The sequence below is a fragment of the Pipistrellus hanaki genome (assembly GCF_964339955.1).
Source record: "Pipistrellus hanaki genome assembly, chromosome: 1".
In the NCBI taxonomy this organism is placed as follows: domain Eukaryota; kingdom Metazoa; phylum Chordata; class Mammalia; order Chiroptera; family Vespertilionidae; genus Pipistrellus; species Pipistrellus hanaki.
This window is the reverse complement of record NC_140503.1, coordinates 105412054-105431922: the sequence shown is the minus strand read 5'-3', so window position 1 is coordinate 105431922 and position 19869 is coordinate 105412054. Positions and strand designations below refer to the sequence as shown.

Genomic DNA, 19869 nt, shown 5'->3' with positions numbered 1-19869 from the left:
TGTGAAGTCATCTGGCCCTGGGCTTTTGATTGCTGGAAGCTTTTTGATGACTGCTTCAATTTTTTCCAAAGTCACTGGTCTATTGAAATTTTTAGATTCTTCCTGATTGAGTTTTGGAAGTTTGTATTTTTCTAGGAATATGTCCATTTCCTCCAGGTTGTTCAGTTTGTTGGAATAGAGTTTTTCGTAGTATTTTGTAACAATCCGTTGCATTTCGGCAGGGTCTGTTGTTATTTCGCCTCTTTCATTTCTGATTTTGTTTATTTGGGTCCTCTCTTTTTGTTTCTTGGTTAGCCTGGCTAGAGGATCATCAATCTTGTTTATCCTTTCAAAAACCAGCTCTTGGTTTTGTTGATCTTCTGTATTGTTGATTTGGTCTCTATGTTGTTTATCCCTGCTCTGATTTTTATTATTTTCTGCTTACACTGGTCTTTTCTTGTTGCTTTTTTTCTAACTCTTTGAGTTGTAAAGTTAGATAATTCGTTACCGTTTTTTGCAGTGGGCTTGTAGAGCTGTGAACCTCCCTCTCAAGACTGCTTTTGCTGTGTCCCATGTATTTTGGATTGTTGTATTTTCATTGTCATTTGTTGCCATGATGTCTTTTATTTCTTCCTTGATTTATCTGGTAACCCAGTCCTTGTTTAATAGCATGCTGTTTAGTCTCCATGTGTTTGATTTATTTGGATTATTTTTATTGTAGTTGATTTCCAGTTTTATGCCACTATGATCTGAGAATATGCTTAATATGACTTCTATCTTCTTGAATTTGAACAGACTTTGCCTATGTCCCAACTTGTGGTCTGTCTTTGAAAACGACCCATGTGCACTCGAAAAGAATGTATATTCTATGGCTTTGGGGTGAAATGTTCTGAAGACGTCGATTAATTCCATCTGGTCTAGTGAGTCATTTAGGTTTGATATTTCTGTGCTGACTTTTTGTTTCGATGATTTGTCCAAAGGTGATAGAGAGTTATTAAAATCTCCTACTATGATTGCATTACTATTAATCTCTCCCTTAATGACCTCCAGCAGCTTTTTTTAAAATTTTTTAAAAATATATTTGGGTACTCCTGTATTGGGTGCATATATGTTTACCAGGGTTATTTCTTCTTATTGGATTGCTCCCTTTAGTATTAAGAAGTAGCCTCATTATCTCTTGTTATGCCCTGCACTTTGAGATCTAATTTGTCAGATATAAGTATTGCTGCCCCAGCTTTTTTTTAATTTCCATTCGCCTGGAAAACCTTTTTCCATCCCTTCACCCTCAGTCTGTGTGCGTCTTTTTTTCTGAAATTGGTTTCTTGTAGACAAAAGATATATTGGTCTTGTTTTCTTATCCAATCTGTTACCCTATGTCTTTTGATTGGAGCATTCAATCCATTTACATTTAAAGTTATTATTGATAGGTATTTATTTGTCGCCATTTTTATTCTATACCCCTGTGTTCCTTCTTTGCTTCCTATTTCTTTTTTATTTTTACAGCAGACCCTTTAGCATTTCTTGCATTGCTGGTGTGGTGGTGATAAATTCCCTTAGTTCTTTTTTGTCTGTGAAACTCCTGATTTCACCTTCAATTTTAATTGATAGCCTTGCTGGGTACAGTATTCTTGGATTCAGACCCTTTGCATGACTTTGTATATGTCATCCCATCCCCTTCTGGCCTGATAAGTTTCTGTTGAGATATCAGTTTCTAGTCAGATGGGGGTTTCTTTATATGTAACTTTCTGTCTCTCTCTGGTTGCTTTTAAGATTCTTACTTTGTCATTGGTGTTTGACACTTTAATTATAATGTGCCTTGGTGTTGGTCTTTTGTGATTCATTTTGCTTGGGACTCTGTGAGCTTCTTGGATTTGTGTGGGTTTTTTCTTCTCTATCTCAGGAAAGTTTTCTGTCATTATTTCTTGAAACATGTTTTCCATGTCTTCCTCAATTTCCTTTCCTTCTGGTACGTCTATTATATGAATATTGTTTTGTTTTGTATTGTTTCAAAGTTACCTTAGGCTCTCTTCCTGCTTTTTAATTTTTTTTCTAGAAGCTGCTCTAGATGGATATTTTTTCCCATCTTGTCTTCTAGCTCACTGATGCAGTCCTCTGCTCTTCTAGTCTACTCTTGATGCTTTCTATTGGGTTCTTTTTTTTAAATTTATTTTATTGATTTTGTACAGAGGAAGGGAGAGAGATAGAGACTTAGAAACATCAATGAGAGAGAGTCATAGATCAGTTGCCTCTTGCACTCCCCCTACTGGGGATATGCCTGCAACCAAGGTACATTCCCTTGACCGGAATCGAACCCGGGTCCCTTCCGTCCCCAAGCCGACGCTCTATCCATTGAGCTAAACCGGTTTCGGCTAATTTGAGTTCTTTACAGTAGCATATCATTTTTCATTTCCTCTTGGTTCTTACTCATATTGTCAAATTTGTTTTCCATTCTTTTTAGCCATCTTATGATCATTTCTCTGAATTCTTGCTTTGATAGGTTACTTGTCTCTAACTCGTTTACTTCCTTTTCTGGTGATGCCTGCTTTTATTTTATATGTGGGCTGTTTCTTTGTCTCCCCATGGTCTCTCTTTTCAGGATGTCTGGTTATGTAGTTCTCTTTCTCTTGCATTGATTTAAAGGCACAAAATACAACACAACCAGGTACAACACACAAGGCACTGAATAGAAATGCATTTGCAATATTAATAACCTCCAATAAAGGTGACTATTATAGAAAGGAAAATTAGCGGGTAGGAGAGATAGAAGAGTAAAAAGAAAGAAAAAAAAGAAGTGTCAAAATGAAATTGGAAAAAGGAATAAAAAGGGGAGAGAGAGAGAGAGAGATTAGAATGATACTAAGAGAAAAACGAGGAACTAACTATATATATGGGGAGGAAATTCCAATGGAACAGCCAATAATCACAGCAAATGCCAGCAACAAGTATATGGAGATTAATATAATTTATGGCACCAACTAATATCACGCAAGGAAAGGGAAAGCAGAAATAAAAATAAAAAAATAACTAAAACACGGCTAACAAAAACATACAATCAAACAAAAAGAATAAGCAAAACAATCTCACAAAAAAGCATAAAACTTTGATATATAATAGTTAACATTCAACATACAACTACACAAGGATAGAGAGAAAAACTTTTTTTTTTTTTTTTTTTTTTTTTTGCGGGGGCAGGCGAAAAGGGAGGTGTGTATGTACTCTGAGCAAGGGGTTGGAAATTAGATATACACAAGTAGGGTGAAATTTTAGCAGGGGGTAAACATAAAGAATAGGGAAAATCTAGAGCACGAAAGGCTTAAGATAAACAGCACACCAAAGGGGCAAAGATTAGGAAGAGAGTGATGGCATAAAGATAGAGTTCAGATAGAATAAAGCGTTGGTGAAGGAAAGGTGAAAATAGACTGTAGAACACTAATCCCGAAATAAAATAAAGAGCAAATAATATGACAGTTATCAAAAATAATAAAAAAACACACAAGTAAATAAGATAAAAAAGGTGAAATAGTTGTAGAAAAATGCTGATTACAAATAAAATGTAATAATTAAAAAGGTAAAATTAAGTGAGGAAAAATAGAAAAAAAATAGTTTTGATAGAGTGATCTTGTATAGTAGGTGACCTTTAGGGCTCAGTCATGCAGCTTCCCTAGTCACACAAACTTGGCACTCCAGGTGTGCTCCTGTGAGGGCTGTGTGCATTGTCTTATTGTAGTTGAGCCTTGATTGCTGTTGAATCTTCCCACCCACCCTCTCCACCCAGGCCATTTGGCTATGAGGACCAGCTGTAGCTGCTGTGCAGGAGTCAATCTTATGGATCAGGACTAGCTTCAGTGTGGCTTTGTTACTCACCAAGTCTACCCTTTTAGTGTGCCACACGTGGAAATGGTAGGGTTGAAATCTGATGTGGTCTGAAGCTATCCACCAGGTGCATTGGATCTGGGGCATTCCAAGAGTTACAAGGTGCCTACTGCTGGGGCCACTCAGCATAAGCTACAGAATGATCTGCAGATGGCTGCTTCTTGTGCTCTACTTGGAGGTGCTCAGGAGAGGCTAAGCTGTGAACCAAGGCCTGATGCTGCTAGTGCTGGGCCTGAGGCCACTTAGCAGGAGAGATGAACCCTGGGCTTGGTGGCCTGGTGTGTGGCTAGGATCCGTTGCTCCTCAGGGGGGGACCTCCATAGGTAAGATATCCCTCTTGATTTTAAAATGCCACTTGTAAGTGTAGTACCAGCCCTTTCTGACTCTTTGCCCCTCTTACCAGTCTTGATGTGGCTTCTTCCTTGTACCCTTAGTTGTAGGACTTCCATTTTGCTAGATTTCAGGGGGTTCTAAATGATGATTGTTTTCCCAGTGGAATCACACAGGACCTCCTTACCTGGGAAATCTGTGCTAGTATCAGTTTAACTGTAATTTTGATGTATTTGTGAGAGGATTTGAGTACTGCATTAATGCACATGACCATCTTGATTGGAACACTTTAAAACTCTGTGTTAGGGTTCCCAAAAACCACACCTAGGTTTGATGATTTGCCAGGAGGACTCACAGGACTCAGCATGTGTTCTATAGTCATACACACAGCTATGATTTATTACAGCAAAAGGATTTAGAGAAAAATCTACAGAGAGAATGGCAAATGGGGCCAAGTGCAGAGGAAATCAGGCATCAGCTTCCAAGAGTGGAGTCGCACAGGACACACTAAATTCCCCAGCATTGAGTTGTGACAACACATGTGGAGGGTTGTCTATCACAGAAGCTCGTCAGAGACTCTCTGCCTAAAGTTCTTATTGGGGGCTGGTCATGAAGGCACTCTCTGCCTGCCACATACAAAATTCCAGAGTAAAAAAGAAAAGCATGTTTAGCATAAACAATGGTTTGGGAATAGTGAGTTACTCATCACTTAGGGAGTGGTGGAAACCTTTCTGACTTCCAAGTTTCCAGACGCCTTGCAAGCAGGCCTTCTTAAGGAGAGCAGGCTCAGTCCTGCTGTGTTAAGTCTTACTTGCACACTCTCCATGTCGACTCCCGTGCTCCAGCAAATAGCAACCAATGACATATCCTTTCCTATGTCCAACATGAAGAGATGACAGGAATCCCCAAATTATGAAAATCTTCCCATTCAAAGAGGGAAGAGGTGAAAGGGCAATATTGTGAAAAATCATACTAATCTAACAGAGAACTGCAGGCTGTCCAGGTGAGGGAAGAGTTTTCTAGGAATAGGGAGTGACAGGGATCTAGAGTCCCTTTATACTCCCATGATACTAAGGAGCAAGAGGGAGTGTGGGGGAAACTTCTCAGTGATTCAGAAGTTTGCCCAGTGAACAATGTTGACCTGCAAGTGTGTCTTCAGCAGGGAAGGGCTAACACACACAGCCCTACACTTTCAGCTGTGGTGAAAAATAGCAAAAAACTCAAGGACTTGAGTAAATAGTTGTTTCTTCTTCATGAAAACTCTTGGCAAAAACTTGGGAACAAAAGAACTAATGTGTTTAAAAGGGTGAAACTTGGGAATCAGAAAACCAAACTGCAGTTATTCTAGTTCCTGAATGGATACAGTTCAAGTAAAATTATTTTTGTATTATTATTTGCTAAATACATGAGCAGACCAGGACACTGCTGGAGGTAGTGTCTCTTGCTGCCTTCTCTGGAGCACCTCTTTCTCTTGGAGAGGGATTGATGCTCCAGCTCTTGGATAAAGGAGGCTGTATGTGCAAGGCAGGGATAAATTTTAAGGTGCTTTGTTGCCAAAGGAATTTAGGCTGAGTGCAATTTACATTATGAGAGGAAATAAGCAGGTTGGAGACAAGCTCACAATAAGAGAAAGTTAGAGGTCCTGTCCATCCAATAACTGGCCCATAGTTATTGCAGAAAGCAGGAATGTATGGGTGTCTCTCCAGTAAATTTCCCTTGGGAGGGGAGAGTAGAGGAATTGGATTTTGACGCTGGGGGATTTATTCATGTGGTGTTGTTTCTGCCTCACAGTATGTGAAATCAAGGGAAGATGCTGGACAAATCTCCAGTGTAGTTAAGTACGCTCTGTTCAGGCAGATTCTAATTCTGCCCCATTTTTAGTCTGATATTGAATGGAAAAGCAGTTGATAACATCCTGACTTCAGTTTTAAGGAGAAACATAGCAACTGGGCCTGGCAATGATTTAATGCAATTCTGTAAGTTGTAAAACTTGCCAATTACTGTGGTCCAGTTATTGGATGGACAGGAAGGACCTCTAGCTTTCTCTTATCTTGAGCTTGTCTCCAGCCTCCTAACCTGGGAAATCTGTGCCAGTGTCGGTGCTTCTCAGAGCATTCCGCTTTATATCTTCTACACTGCTTGGAATTTTCCACAGAAAGTTTTCCAGTTGATTTCTTCATATTTTGTCAGTGGCCTTGCATATATACCTATGTGAACTATATGTGAATATATAAATATTAAGTGTACTTATTAAATATATAAATATTTCATATGTATGAACTATGTATGTATGAATCACACATACCTATATATGAATTGTTCACAATTGTCATTTTTCATGATTATAAAATGTACAAATAGTAAGAAAAATCATATTAATGGAACAATGGTTGCCCTGGCTGATGTGGTTCACTTGGCTGGAGCATCATCCCATGCACTAAAAGGTGGTGCTTTCAAATCCTGGTCAAGGCACATACTTAAATTGTGGGTCCCTGTTTGGGGCACAAGCAGGAGACAACTGATTAATGTTTCTGTCTCTCTCGATCTCTTTCTCTCTCTCTCGATCTCTTTCTCTCTCTCTCTCTCTCTCTCTCGATCTCTCTCTTGCTCTTGCTTTCGTTTGCTCTTGCTCTAAAATTAAAAATCAAATAACAGTGGTAGAGATGTATATCTTAGTCCCTTTTCCAAGATGTAATTACAGTTAGCCATGTTTAATGCCTAGTTTTTTTATGGTCATTCTTCCCATAACTCTAAATAACACATAAATACCTCTGCTTCTTGATATGTCAACTTCAAATTTTCTCTGTCAACTCCTCACTCACCCCTGTCTTCCCACTTTGCTGATCTCTACTAGCCATATTTCAATTTTCACTTATATTTTTAATTATATATAGTATATTGACAATTTTTATTTCCTTAATTTATCAACATTGGGAAGGATCAGTTAACTCCTTGTTTTGTAAGATTAGAAATTTAGGGCCCAAATAATTCATTACATTTTTTTCATTGAATTACTTAGGGTTGTGCAAAGATAGGTTTATAGTTATGAATGACATTCTTTTGAGTTAGTAAAGCTCTTATAATAATCATAACCTGTGTATCTTTTTCTATACAAACAACTGTAAACCTTCTTTTACCCATCAGTATTTTGGTTGATCTGTTTTTCTCACCTTGACCTGTGAAATTCTTGCAGGAGACGGTTATGAGGGATTCTTCTCTGTATCCTTAATCCACATATGGAATTTCACATCCTGCCCTAGCAGATAGCAGAGAGAAGGAAATCAATCTTACTCATGTGATCCCTAAAGTAGCCACTAGGAAATGTTTCTTGGAAAAGTAGGAGTTTTGAATGTTTTTAAAAGTTTGCATCTTGCCATATTCTTCCTTGTTAGTTAGAAAAAAAGATGTTCTCTTTTAGAACTTTTTACAGGCATAGAGATGTAAATATTCTAACAAGGGGAAAATAAGCAAGCACTTCTAGGATAGGCCAAGATGTTTATGGCCCTGTGTCCAGGGTTTTCCTGGGTGAATGGGTGGGCTTAGCGACATTAGCATCCATTGGGTCTGTGATGTATGCATTGAATAAGAGGGAAATACCTTTCTCTAGGACAGTGAATTTTTTTCATCTCATGGTGCACGTAAACTAATTACTAAAATTCTGGGGCACACTAAAAAATAGAGATTTTGCTGATCTGACAAGAAAAAATAGGTATAATCTAGAATAATTTATACCAGACAGCTATTGGTGTGTTGGCTGTTGTCATTTTTTTTTTTTATTGGACAATCTAAGGAAAAAGAGGTCAGTGCCCCTGACTAAAGAGTCAGGAATTGCATGTTTTAAAAATTATTGTGGCACACCAGTGTGCCTGCTACAGCACACCAGTTAAAAATTGCTGCTCTAGGAGAACATTATGGACTTGAATGGAAAAAAGAAGTATTTGAAAACTAAGAAGACCTTAGTTTTTTTAAAATCCAAAGCCTTGACCTAAATCTTTTTGGGTTTTTTTTTTTTTTTAATTTTTATTTAATTTATTGGGATAACATTTGTGTGTGTGTGTGTGTGTGTGTGTGTGTATATATATATATATATATATATATATATATATATATATATATATATTAGAGGCTCAGTGCACTAATTTGTGCACATGTGGGGTCTCTTGGTCTGGCCAGCGATCAGGGCCAATTGGAGTCAGCTGTGGGGAGGGATCACAGGAGGTTGGCCAGCCATGGGAGGTTGGCTGTGGGAGTACACTGACCATCAGGGGGCAGCTCCTGCATTGAGCTTCTGACCCCTGGTGGTCAGTCTGCATCATAGTGGCTGGTCATAATAGTCGCTTAGGCTTTTATTTATGTAAATACTAGTGGCCCATTGCAGGAATCTTCCTGCAATAGGGCTTCCTGCTGCGGTCACTGCCCCGCCTGCTTTCCTCCCTTCTTCCTGCCCAGCTCCACCTACTTTCCTCCCTTCTCCCTGCCCTGCTTGCTTCTCCAAAGCTTCACTCTTTTTTGCTTGGCTTCTTTCTATGCTGCCTTGATATGCAAATTAACTGCCATCTTGGTTGGGTTAATTTGCATAATCACCCTAATTGGCCGGTGGGCGTGGCTTGTGTAGCAGAATGATGACTAACTTGCATATTGCTCTATTATTAGATATTAGAGGCCTGATGCACGAATTCTTGCACAGATGGGGTCCTCCTCCTGGCCATCTGGGTGGTCAGTGTGCTACCACAGCCAACCTTTCCCCAGCAGCCCCAATCAGCCCCAGGCTGATGGTCCAATGCCTCCTTTATAAATCAGCAGCACCAGATATACACATCCCCTTAAGAATATTTGCATATATAAAATAAAACTTGGCTGCACATTGTTTTTTGTTTAAAAATGTTGCATTAAACTATAAAACTGCCCAAACTCCTTTGCAGCTCAGTTTCTGGATATGAATTCATTTCTGCTGATTGGATGCACTTGCACAATATTTTTAAGGCAGAAGTGGGGCAGAGCATCTTCCTGTTGGTGATCATGTTTGCAGAGATGTGGAGGTTTTCTGCAGCAGAATCCAGGCTGTGCACAGGCAGTAGTGGCAGAGGCAGTGCCCAGGGACCTGTTTTGTAGGAGCTGGAGGGCACTTGCGGGGGCAGCAGTTTCCCGATCCCCAGGTCACAGCTGTGCCAGAGTGTCCTAGAATTCAGTTGTGGCTGAGGGGGCAGCTCCTCCCGCTGGCCAGGGAGTCTTTCCTTGGGAGCCCAGCTTAATATCCACTCCTCCGGCTTTCTGATGATTTCCCAAGCACCAATTCCCTGTGCTAAATTCTTTTCTGTCTAAAACATCAAAGATCTAAAAACATTTTGGATCCTATACTTTCAAACTAAAACAATGCTGCACAGGGTCAGGTATGAGAATAGGTGAGGTGTGAAAGGCTCCCTTCTTTGAGTCTCAGCTTCCTCTTTTGTAAAACGGAGACCAAAGATTATTATCTGTTCATAGTTATTGAGTATCATGGCAGCTGTGTTTCCCGAAGATGGCCGCAACATTTCCCATCCCTCCTGTGGCCGTGCCACTTTCCACCATGTCCTCTCTCTTGAAGTGGGGATAACCTGTGATACACTGGTAGCCAGTACACTGGTCACCCGCAGAATTCCAAGGCCAAGGCCAGAAAGGTACAGGTCTGCAGCCCTACCCACGTTGCCAGGGTTTCCAGCTCCAGCCCCATCCATCACACATGCGTTCTGGGATCCTGTTGCATGGCCAATGAGGGCACACATGCATTCCCATCCCACCCATGCTGCTCGGGGCTCTGGCTTACCCAGGGCCTCACCCTCCCAGTTTGCTTTCCCTTTGGTTGGCTATGTAACCCCAGCGCCTCACAGCACATCATGCCCCACATGCTGGTGCTGCTGGGCCCACGTGGGCAGAATAAGCACCCAGGTCGGGCCTCGAGCCTCCTGGTTCCTGGGCGCTGCCACCCCCTGCGCCCTGCCACCCCTGTTCCTGCTGCTGCTCCAATCAGGGCCAGATGCCCAGCTGCTATGCATGGCCCGTGCGGACTGCAGCAGCCACCAGGTAAGCTTCCCCATTCCATCTCCAACTCAGATGCCCTGATCCGGTTGGCTGCCACAGTGTGCATCATAGACACTGGTCCTCCTGATTGTTCTGCCATAATGGTCACTGGGCTTTTATTATATATACTAGTGGCCTGGTGCACAAAATTCATGCATGGGGGGGTGGTGTTCCTCAGCCTAGCCTGTACCCTCTTCAATCTAGGACCTCTGAAGGATGTCCTACTGCTGATTTACAGGGATTGAACCTAAACTGTCAGTCAGACATCCCTCTTGCAATCTGGAACTGCTCAATCATAACTGCTCACCTGCCCTCCTGGCTGCCTGATTGCCCCTAACCACTCTGCCTGCTCTCACCCAAATGCCCCTGCCAGCCTGATCACCCCCAACTGTCCCCTGTGCCAGTGTGCTTGCCCCCAACTGCCCTCCCTGCTGATCTGCTCACCCTCACCCCCACACCCACACACACTGGCCTGCTTGCCCCCAACTGCTGGCCTATTCACTCAAAACTGCCCCCCACACCATCCTGATCACCTCCAACTGATCCCATGATGACCTGCTTGCCCCCAACTGCTCCCCCTGCTGCTCTGCTTACTCCCAACAACCCCCTCCCCCACCAACCTAATCACCCCCAACTGCCCCCTGTGCCATTGTGCTCTCCCCCAACTGCCTTCCCTGCCAGCCTGCTCACCCCAACTCCTCCCCTCCACCGTTGTCCTGCTCAACTGGCCCCCCTGCTGGTCTCTGTGAGGGGCTGATGGCTGTTTGCAGGATGACCATGTCCACCAGCAGACTGTTACTTCATGGGGGCATGGCCAGCCTTAGTGAGGGACTGAGGGCCATTTTCAGGCTGCCACACCCTCTTCAGAGTGGGGGTCCCTGCTGGGATGCCTGACCAGCCTGGGTGAGGGGCTAATGGCTGTTTGCAGGCTGGCCACATCCCCTCGGTGACCCAGGCTCCGGGCCTCTCCTTTTTTTTTTTTTTTTTTTTTTAGTGCCTCCTTGAGCGGAGGCCACAGCTGGCTGGAAGGAGGTATTAGGATTTATTTATCTTCTATAATTGAAACTTTGTAGCCTTGAGTGGAGGCCAGGGCCAGCCAAGGCGGGTGGAAAGCTTGGCTTCTTACATCACTAGGGGCAACCCAAGCCTCCTGCTTGCTCCAGCTCCATGGCCACCACCATCTCTGTTGGGTTAATTTGCATACTAGCTCTGTTTGACTGGTGAGTGTAACAGAGATACGGTCAACTTGCACGTTTCTCTTTTATATATTTAAATTGTTGATAGTATTACATATGTCTCCTATTTTATCCTCCTTTATTCTCCTTCATCCAGCCCCTACTCACCCCCTCAGTGTCCATGGGTTATGCATATAAGTTGTTTTATCTCCTCTCACTCTCTTACCCCCACATTGAGGTATGTCAGTCTGTTTCATGCCTCCATGCTTCAGGTCTTATTTTGTTAGTCAATTTATTTTGTTTGATTCCACAAATAAGTGAGATCATGTGGTATTTGTCTTTCTAAGACTGGCTTATTTCACTTAGACAATAATCTTCAGGTCCGCTGAAACCAGTTTGGCTCAGTGGATAGAGCATCACCCTATAGACTGAAAGGTCCCGGGTTCGATTTCGGTCAAGGGCATCTACCTTGGTTGCAGGCACATCCCCAGTAGGGGGTGTGCAAGAGGCAGCTGATCGATGATTCTCTCTCATCGATGTTTCTAACTCTCTATCCCTCTCTCTTCCTCTCTGTAAAAAATCAATAAAATATATATATTTTTAAAAATCTCCAGGTCCATTCATGCTGTCCCAAATGGTAAGAGATGATCTGTTTTACAATTGTATAGTATTTCATTGTGTAAATGTCCCACAGCTTTTTTAACCATTCTTCTATTGATGGGCACTTAGACTGCTTCCAGATCTTAGCTATTCTATATAATAAAAGCTTAACATGCAAATTGACTGAACAACACGTGGAATGACTGGTTGCTATAACGCACACTGACCACCAGGGAGCAGATGCTCATGCAGAAGTTGCTCCCAGACTATAAGCTCTAGGCCAGCCAAGACAGGTGCCAGCGAGGGGAGGCCCCCGATCAGTCCACAGGTTGCCCCCCAGATTGGCCCTGATCACCAGCTAGGCCTAGACCCTACCCGTGCACGATTTCGTGCATTGAACCTCTAGTTGTAAATATCACTGCTATGAACATAGGGATGTATATATTCTTTTTTTATTGGTGCTTTGGAGTTTTAGGATGTATTCCCAGATATGGGATTACTGGTTCAAATGACAGTTCCATTTTTAATTTTTTGGTAGCCATTCTGACAGGTCGGAAGTGATATCTCATTGTCATTTGAATTTGCATTTCTGTGATGCTTAGTGACTTTCAGCATTTTTTCATATGTCTCTTGGCCATTTGTATATCCTCTTTAGAGACATGTCTGCCCATTTTTAAAAATCTTTACTGTTAAAAGTTTTACATAGGTCCTCCTTTTCCCCCCATTAACCTCTTCCAGCCAGCTCCTGTCCACCCCTAGCCTTCACACCCCATTGTCTGTGTCCATGGCTTATGCATATAAATTGTTTGATCTCTTTCCACTCACCTTCCTCTGCCTTCCCTCTGAGGTTCAGCTGTCTGTTCATGCTTCTGTCTCTAGATCTATATTTGATTATCAGTTTATTTAGTTCATTAGATTCCACATATAAGTGAGATCATGTGATACTTACCTTGCTCTGACTGGCTTATTTTGCTCAGAATAATATTCTCCAGGTCCATACATGCTATTGCAAATGGTAACAGTTGTTTCTTTTTAATTGCCACTTAGTATTTCATTATGTAAATGTACCAGAATTTTTTATCCACTCATCTATTGATGGGCACTTGGATTGTTTCCAAGTCTTAGCTATTGTAAATTGCACTACTATGAACATAAATGTGCATATATTCTTTTTTAAAAAATATATTTTATTGATATTTTACAGAGAGGAGGAAGGGAGAGAGATAGAGAGCTAGAGACGTCGATGAGAGAGAAACATCGACCAGCTGCCTCTTGCACACTCCCTACCGGGGATGTGCCCGCAACCAATGTACATGCCCTTGACTGGAATCGAACCCGGGACCTTACAGTCCGCAGACCAATGCTCTACCACTGAGCCAAACCGGTTTCAGCCATATATTCTTTCTGATGAATGTTTCAGGTTTCTTGCGATATATTCTGGGAAATGGGATCACTGGGTCGAATGGGAATTCCATTTTTAATTTTTTTTTTTTAAGGAAATTCCATACTGTTTTCCACAGTAGTTGCACCATTCTGCATTCCCACCAGCAGTATACTAGGGTTCCCTTTTTCCCACACCCTCACCAACACTTGTTGTTAGTTGATTTGTTGATGATAGCATTCTGACAAGTGTGACGTGATATCTCATTGTTGTTTTGATTTGCATTTATCTGATGATTAGTCACTTTGAGCATTTTTTCATATGTCTCTTGACCATTCTATGTCCACTTTGGAAAGGTGTCTTTTTAGGGCCTTTGCCTATTTTTTAATTGGATTGTTTATCTTTTGTTGAATTGAATGAGTACTTTATATATTTTGGATATTAACTTCTTATCAGATGTATCATTGACAAATATGTTCTTGCATAGAGTTGGTTACTTTTTCATTTTGATGGTGGCTTTTTTTTTGCAATGCAGAGCTTTTCATTTTGGTGTGGTCCCTTTTTGTTTCTATTTTGTTTCCCTTGCCCTTAGGAAATGCATTGGGGAACATATTGCTATGTGATATGTCTGAGACTTTATTATTTCTTCTAGGATTTTTATGGTTTCATGGCTTACATTTAAGTCTTTTATCCATTCTGAGTTTATTCTTGTGTATGATGTAAGTTGGTGGTCTATTTTCATCTTTTTGCATGTGTCTATACAATTTTCTTAATACCATTTGTTGAAGAGACTGTCTTTACTCCATGGTATGTTCTTGGATACTTTGTCAAATATTAATTGACCATAATGGTGAGGGTCAATTTCTGGGGTCTCTGTTATGTTGTTCTATTGATCTATGTCCCTGTTCTTATGCCAGTACCAGACTGTTTTATTATAATGCCTTCATAGTATTGTTTGATATCTGGTATTGTGATCACTCCAACTTTATTCTTCTTTCTCAAGATTGCTGCAGTGTCTTTTATGGTTCCATATAAATTTTTTGACTATTTGTTCAAGATCTGTGAAACATGCCATTGGTATTTTAATGGAGATTGTGTTAAATCTTTAGATTGCTTTGGTTAGTATGGACACTTTAGTAATGTTAATTCTTCCAATCCATGAACATGGTATGTGATTCCATGTGTTTGTATCTTCCTCTATTTCTTTTCTCAATGTCCCATAGTTTTCCAAGTACAGATATTTTACCTCCTTGGTTAAGTTTATTCTTAGGTATCTTATTTTTTGTTGTTGCAATGGTAAATAGGATTATTTTTTTAGTTTCTCTTTTTGAGAGTTTATTATTGGTATATAAAAATGCCATTGATTTCTGGATGTTGATTTTGTATCCTGCTACTTTTCTGAATTCATTTATTAAGCTTAGTAGTTTCCTGTTTTTTTTTTTTGTTTTTTGTTTTTGTTTTTTTTTGTACAATATTGTGTCATCTGTGAATAATGACTATTTTACTTTCTCCTTTCCAAATTAGATACCTTTTATCTCTTCTTCTTATCTGATCACTGTGGCTAGGATTTCCAATACTATTCTAATAAAAGCCTAATATGCTAAGTGTCCAGTCATTCATTCAACCAACCAATCAAAGCATAATATGTTAATGGTATGCTAAGGCTGCTCAATCACTTGCTATGATGTGCACTGAGCACCACGGGGCAGACAGTTGACCGGTTGACCAGTTGCTATGATGTGCACTGACCATCAGGGGGCAGACACTCGACTGGTAGATTACCCTGCTGTTGGAGTCCAGCCGATCGGAACTGAGCGAGATGGGCCGGACAAGCCCTGGAGCCCTTCCACAGTCCCTCCCTGGTAAGCCTATCTCCCATATCCCTCCCCAGCCTTGATTGTGCACCTGTGAAGTACCATGGCCTGGCCTGTACCCTCTTGCAATCTGGGATAGCTCGAGGGATTTTGGAAAGCCAGTTTCAGCCCAATCCTGCAGGCCAGGCTGAGGGAACCCACTGGTGAACAGATTTGTGCACTAGGCCTCTAGTGTTGAATAAGAGTGGTGAAAATGAACATTCTTGCCTTGATCCTGTTCTTAAGGGAAACACTTAGTTTTTGCCCATTGAGAATGATGTTGCCTATAGATTTGATATATATATATCTTTATTATGTTGAGGTATGATCTCTCTCTTCCTACTTTGCTGAGAGTTTTTAATCAAAGAATGTTGCTGGATTTTGTTGAATGCTTTTACTGCCTCTAAAGATATGGTCATGTGATTTTAATCTTTTATTTTATTTATGAGCTGTATCACATTTATTGATTTGTGAATATTGTAGCAACCTTGCATCCCAGAATAAACCCCACTTGGTTATGGTGTGTGATCTTTTTAATATATTGCTGGATCCCATTTGCTAACATTTTGCTGAGAATTTTAGCATCTGTGTTCATCAGGGATATTGGCCTGTAACTTTCTTTCTTTGTAGTGCCTTTGTCTAGTTTTGGGATTAGGATAATTATGGCTTTATAAAAATTCTTATCTTTCCATGAGAGGTGTGTTGGCAGTGGTGGGGTGGCAGAAGAGTTTTTGCAAAGTTGAGTTTGTTCCAAATAGCTTGAGAAAGCAGATAATAAATATATTTGTTGAAAAATGTGATGGATTACTTGTAGGAAATTTTGGTCTATGGTTACCTTATTCTATAGCTGGAAAACAAAGGAGAAGATATTTGCTCCAAACATCTACTTTTTATGAATTTACAGCTTCTGGAACTGGTGTTTTCATCTGCGATGTCTATTTAGATTCCAATTCAGCTAACATTTATTGAGCATTGCTATGAGCTAGAAACTTTAATGTATTACTAATTTAATTCTCACAAAATCCCTGGGAGATGGGAGTGATAGAATAATTTAGGTTTAGAGAAGCAAAGTGCTTTGCCTGAGGTCATAGCCACTTTCTTATGGTACTGTGGGGATAGTTTTTAGATTTTTTATTTATTTATTTTAGATTTCCTCATTGTGGTGATGTTAAATACATCATATGATGCTATGATAGCTAGTGTTTTGATTGAATCCAGAGCAATGCAAATGGTTAAAAAAGTGCATATTTTACTCAGGCACACTTCAAGTTCACGTTCCCTGGTGCCACTTTCATTGCAGGTAATGCTTTTTAGTCTCCTGGGGAACTGAAATAATTAATTACCAAAAATTAACTGTGTGATCACCAACAGTGGCCTCTTGAACAGTGAAAATGGGTAGAGTTCATTGTTATCTCTTATTAACCAGGGTCACTGGAAACACAGCCCCAGTTTCCATAACACACTCTGTGACTCATAGCAACCCCTGACAGTTGTCTAGATGGAACTTTGGACAGGACCTGCGAGTTTTATATTAAAGTGCCTCTTTCTTCTTCTTTCTATATGAGACCAGTGGATATATCTCTCCTTCTTTGAGCAGAAGAGACTCATTTGAAGGAGTTTATTTCCCAGGGGGTATCACTTGGCTCCAAAGCTCCAGTCTTTACTGGCCCTACCCTGAGTGAGCCTGATCTCTATCAACATGACTTTTTCCCTGTTCCAGTTTTCTGGCCTGAAAATTCCAAGAATCTGTGACCATGGAAAGGATCTGCTGTCTGCAGAAAATCTGCCAAAGCTAGCTCACAATGTAAAACAAACAGTTACTGATAAGGTGAGGGTGACTCAGTCTATGGTATCAGGAAAGGACCCACTTAACCCATAAGTAATGTGAAATGAAATGTTAATTTTAGAGAGCCTGTAAACTGAGAGATCATGTAATGATAATAGTATAACAAGCAAAAGCTAAACTACAAAAGAAACTTGAAATATTTTCTCCAGCCTAGCTTAGTTTTCATCCTCAGCCCAGAGCTTCCAGCTCCTAATACTGGGACCACTTCACCGTACCTCAGAGGCTGAATCTGACCTTGGCCTCTAGGATATCTCCTGACAGCATTCAAGGCCCTCTTGTCTGAAAATTCTTTGTTTATTAACTTTGCTGTCCACACAGTCTCAAGGGCGATCATGGCATAGTGGTTACTAGCATGTGTTCTAGACACAAAGTACCTGGGTTCAGATACTGACTCCACCATTTATTAGCCCTATACATGATCTTGGGCAGTTCATTTAACTTTTTGTTGTCTTTGTTTCCTTATCTGTAAAATGAGTAGAGTAAGTGTCATGAGGATTAATTGAACTAATGTACATAAATCACATGGTGGAGTGTCTGTCATTTAGTAAGTACTCAATAAAAGTTACCTGTTCTTAATATCATCATCACCACCACCAGACAGGCTTCTGCTTTTTCATCTGCACCATAATTCTGTCTCAGTAACTCACTTCCACATCTGGGCCCTGTGAGCCTTGCATTTCTCTTACCAGGTCCCTCTCCTTTCCAGGAAGTAGTGCCCTACTTCTGACTGGCAGCTTGCTTGTCATCATGTGGGTCCCTGCTCAGGATCACCAGGGTACCTTGTTACTTCCTACTGTACCTCCCCATGCTAACTGCTAGTTGGATAGTCAACCTTTGGGCTTGGCTGCTTCCTGACAATTATAGATGACCCCCTACTGTGAAATGAATGCCACCTAAGTCCTCCTGCCTCAGATTGTGCTCAAATATAAAGCACTGGTTGATAACCAGAGAAAGGGAATCCTGAATGACCCATCTATAACTGGTTGGCTTGGCAGATGCATATGAATGTAATCAGCACCAGGCAGTAGTGAGACAGTGAAACACACCATGAGGTTATAAACTAGAAGCACATGTGAAGTGGCTAAAGGCCAGATGTGTTTGGGAGAGCACAACTCTGATATACATTTTATTATATAATTATTACATATTTACTGCAGAAAAGTTAGTATAAATAAACCAAAAGTTAATTGTGGAGAGAAAATGTCTATAACCCACCTTCTGGAGATAATACTTTAAACTTCTCTCTCTCTTTACACACACACACACACACACACACACACACACACACACACACCACATAATCATTTTAGCACTTTTTTCACTTAATGTGTTGTAGGTAAAATAGACATTTATATCATCAAATTCTGAACAATTCACAATGATTCTGATGGTTCATGGGTTCAGAGAAAGGGATTAAGCAGACTGGCCAAGTTTTTGTGGTCTGCAGCTTCCAATTCTGGTAACTGCCAGCAGGTTAATTAAGGGTAGTTTCTTGCTGAGGCCTCATGGCAGAGTAGGTTGCTTTACATAGGCGTGGTTATTTGAGAAAAGGACATTTAGCCTACTTGCTCTGGTCTGGTTTCCTTAGAAAATCTGCCACCCAGCAGTTGATCTCTTTTTTTTATAGTCAGAGTGGGTGACAGTGCTCTGGACTCTGTCTCTGATCACTGTGCAGCTTTTGGCAAAGTATGTCACTTCTCCAGACCTCAGTTTCCTCAAAGGGGTTGGAATTGATTCTCACAGCTCTACCACTTTATGATTGCATATTACAGAATTTGGAGGGAGATTGAGGTTTGGGTGTGACTGTGCAGTCTGGTATCAGGAAAGGACTCACTTAACCCATAACTAATGTGAAATGAGAGCAAGTCCAGCATCTATTCCTAGGCCTTTTCCCCCACCCTCTCAGGTGTGAGGCCAGAGAATCTGTATTTTTAGCAAAAGCCCTGTGATTGCTTATGGTTGCAAAGATGATGACTTCTCTCAGGCTGCCCAACTTGATCACATCCTAGTTGAATTCTGATTCTGGCCAAAAGGTTGTAAAAGGTATCAACACCAAATCTTTCCTGGACACCTGGCATTCGACTTTTGGGCCTCCAGTAGCATGGCTTCCAGAGCCCTTCTGGCCTGTCAGTTACTCACTGATGTCAGAGCTCATTTTTCCCGCCAGTCTCCATCATGTTCTACTTTGCATGGCTTTTTGCTCCATGCGGTTTGGCTCAGGCTGCTGCAGGGTTGTACCAGCAGCCTCCCCGACTGCCCTTTGTTGAGCAGGAGATGCTCTCCTCCTACCTGGTTTCATTCCTTTTCCTGTTCTCTCATCTTCCAGGAAACATGGTGTTTCTGATATATACAGTTTATCCCAAAGACTTCTTATATACAGGGTTTTAATATTTAAAGGGCCAGATTCCTTTCTTCTCCTTCCTAATTATTAAAACTCACACTCACACACACACTCCACACTTAAACAGAGTGTAGCTAGGTTTAACAGTGCTTGATCAGCCCTGGCTGGCTTGCCTCTGTGGATAGAGCGTCAGCTAGGAGACTGAGGGCCCTGGATTTGATTCTAGTCAAGGGCACATGTCCAGGTTGTGGGTTTGGTCCTTAGTAGGGGGCGTGCAGGAGGCAGCTGATCAATGATTCTCATCATTGATGTTTCTAGCTCTCTCTCCCTCTCCCTTCCTCTTAGAAATCTAAATCTATATATCTATATATCTATATCTATATCTATATCTATATCTATATCTATGGCACTTAATCATACTTTATCCATGATTT

General features: G+C 41.0%; 1 protein-coding gene across 1 annotated transcript in view; it reads left to right on the top strand.

The window, feature by feature from the left end:
• Positions 1–19869, top strand: part of THSD4 (thrombospondin type 1 domain containing 4) — a 691206-nt gene that overhangs the window by 134499 nt on the left and 536838 nt on the right. The gene's annotated exons all lie outside the window — the stretch shown is intronic.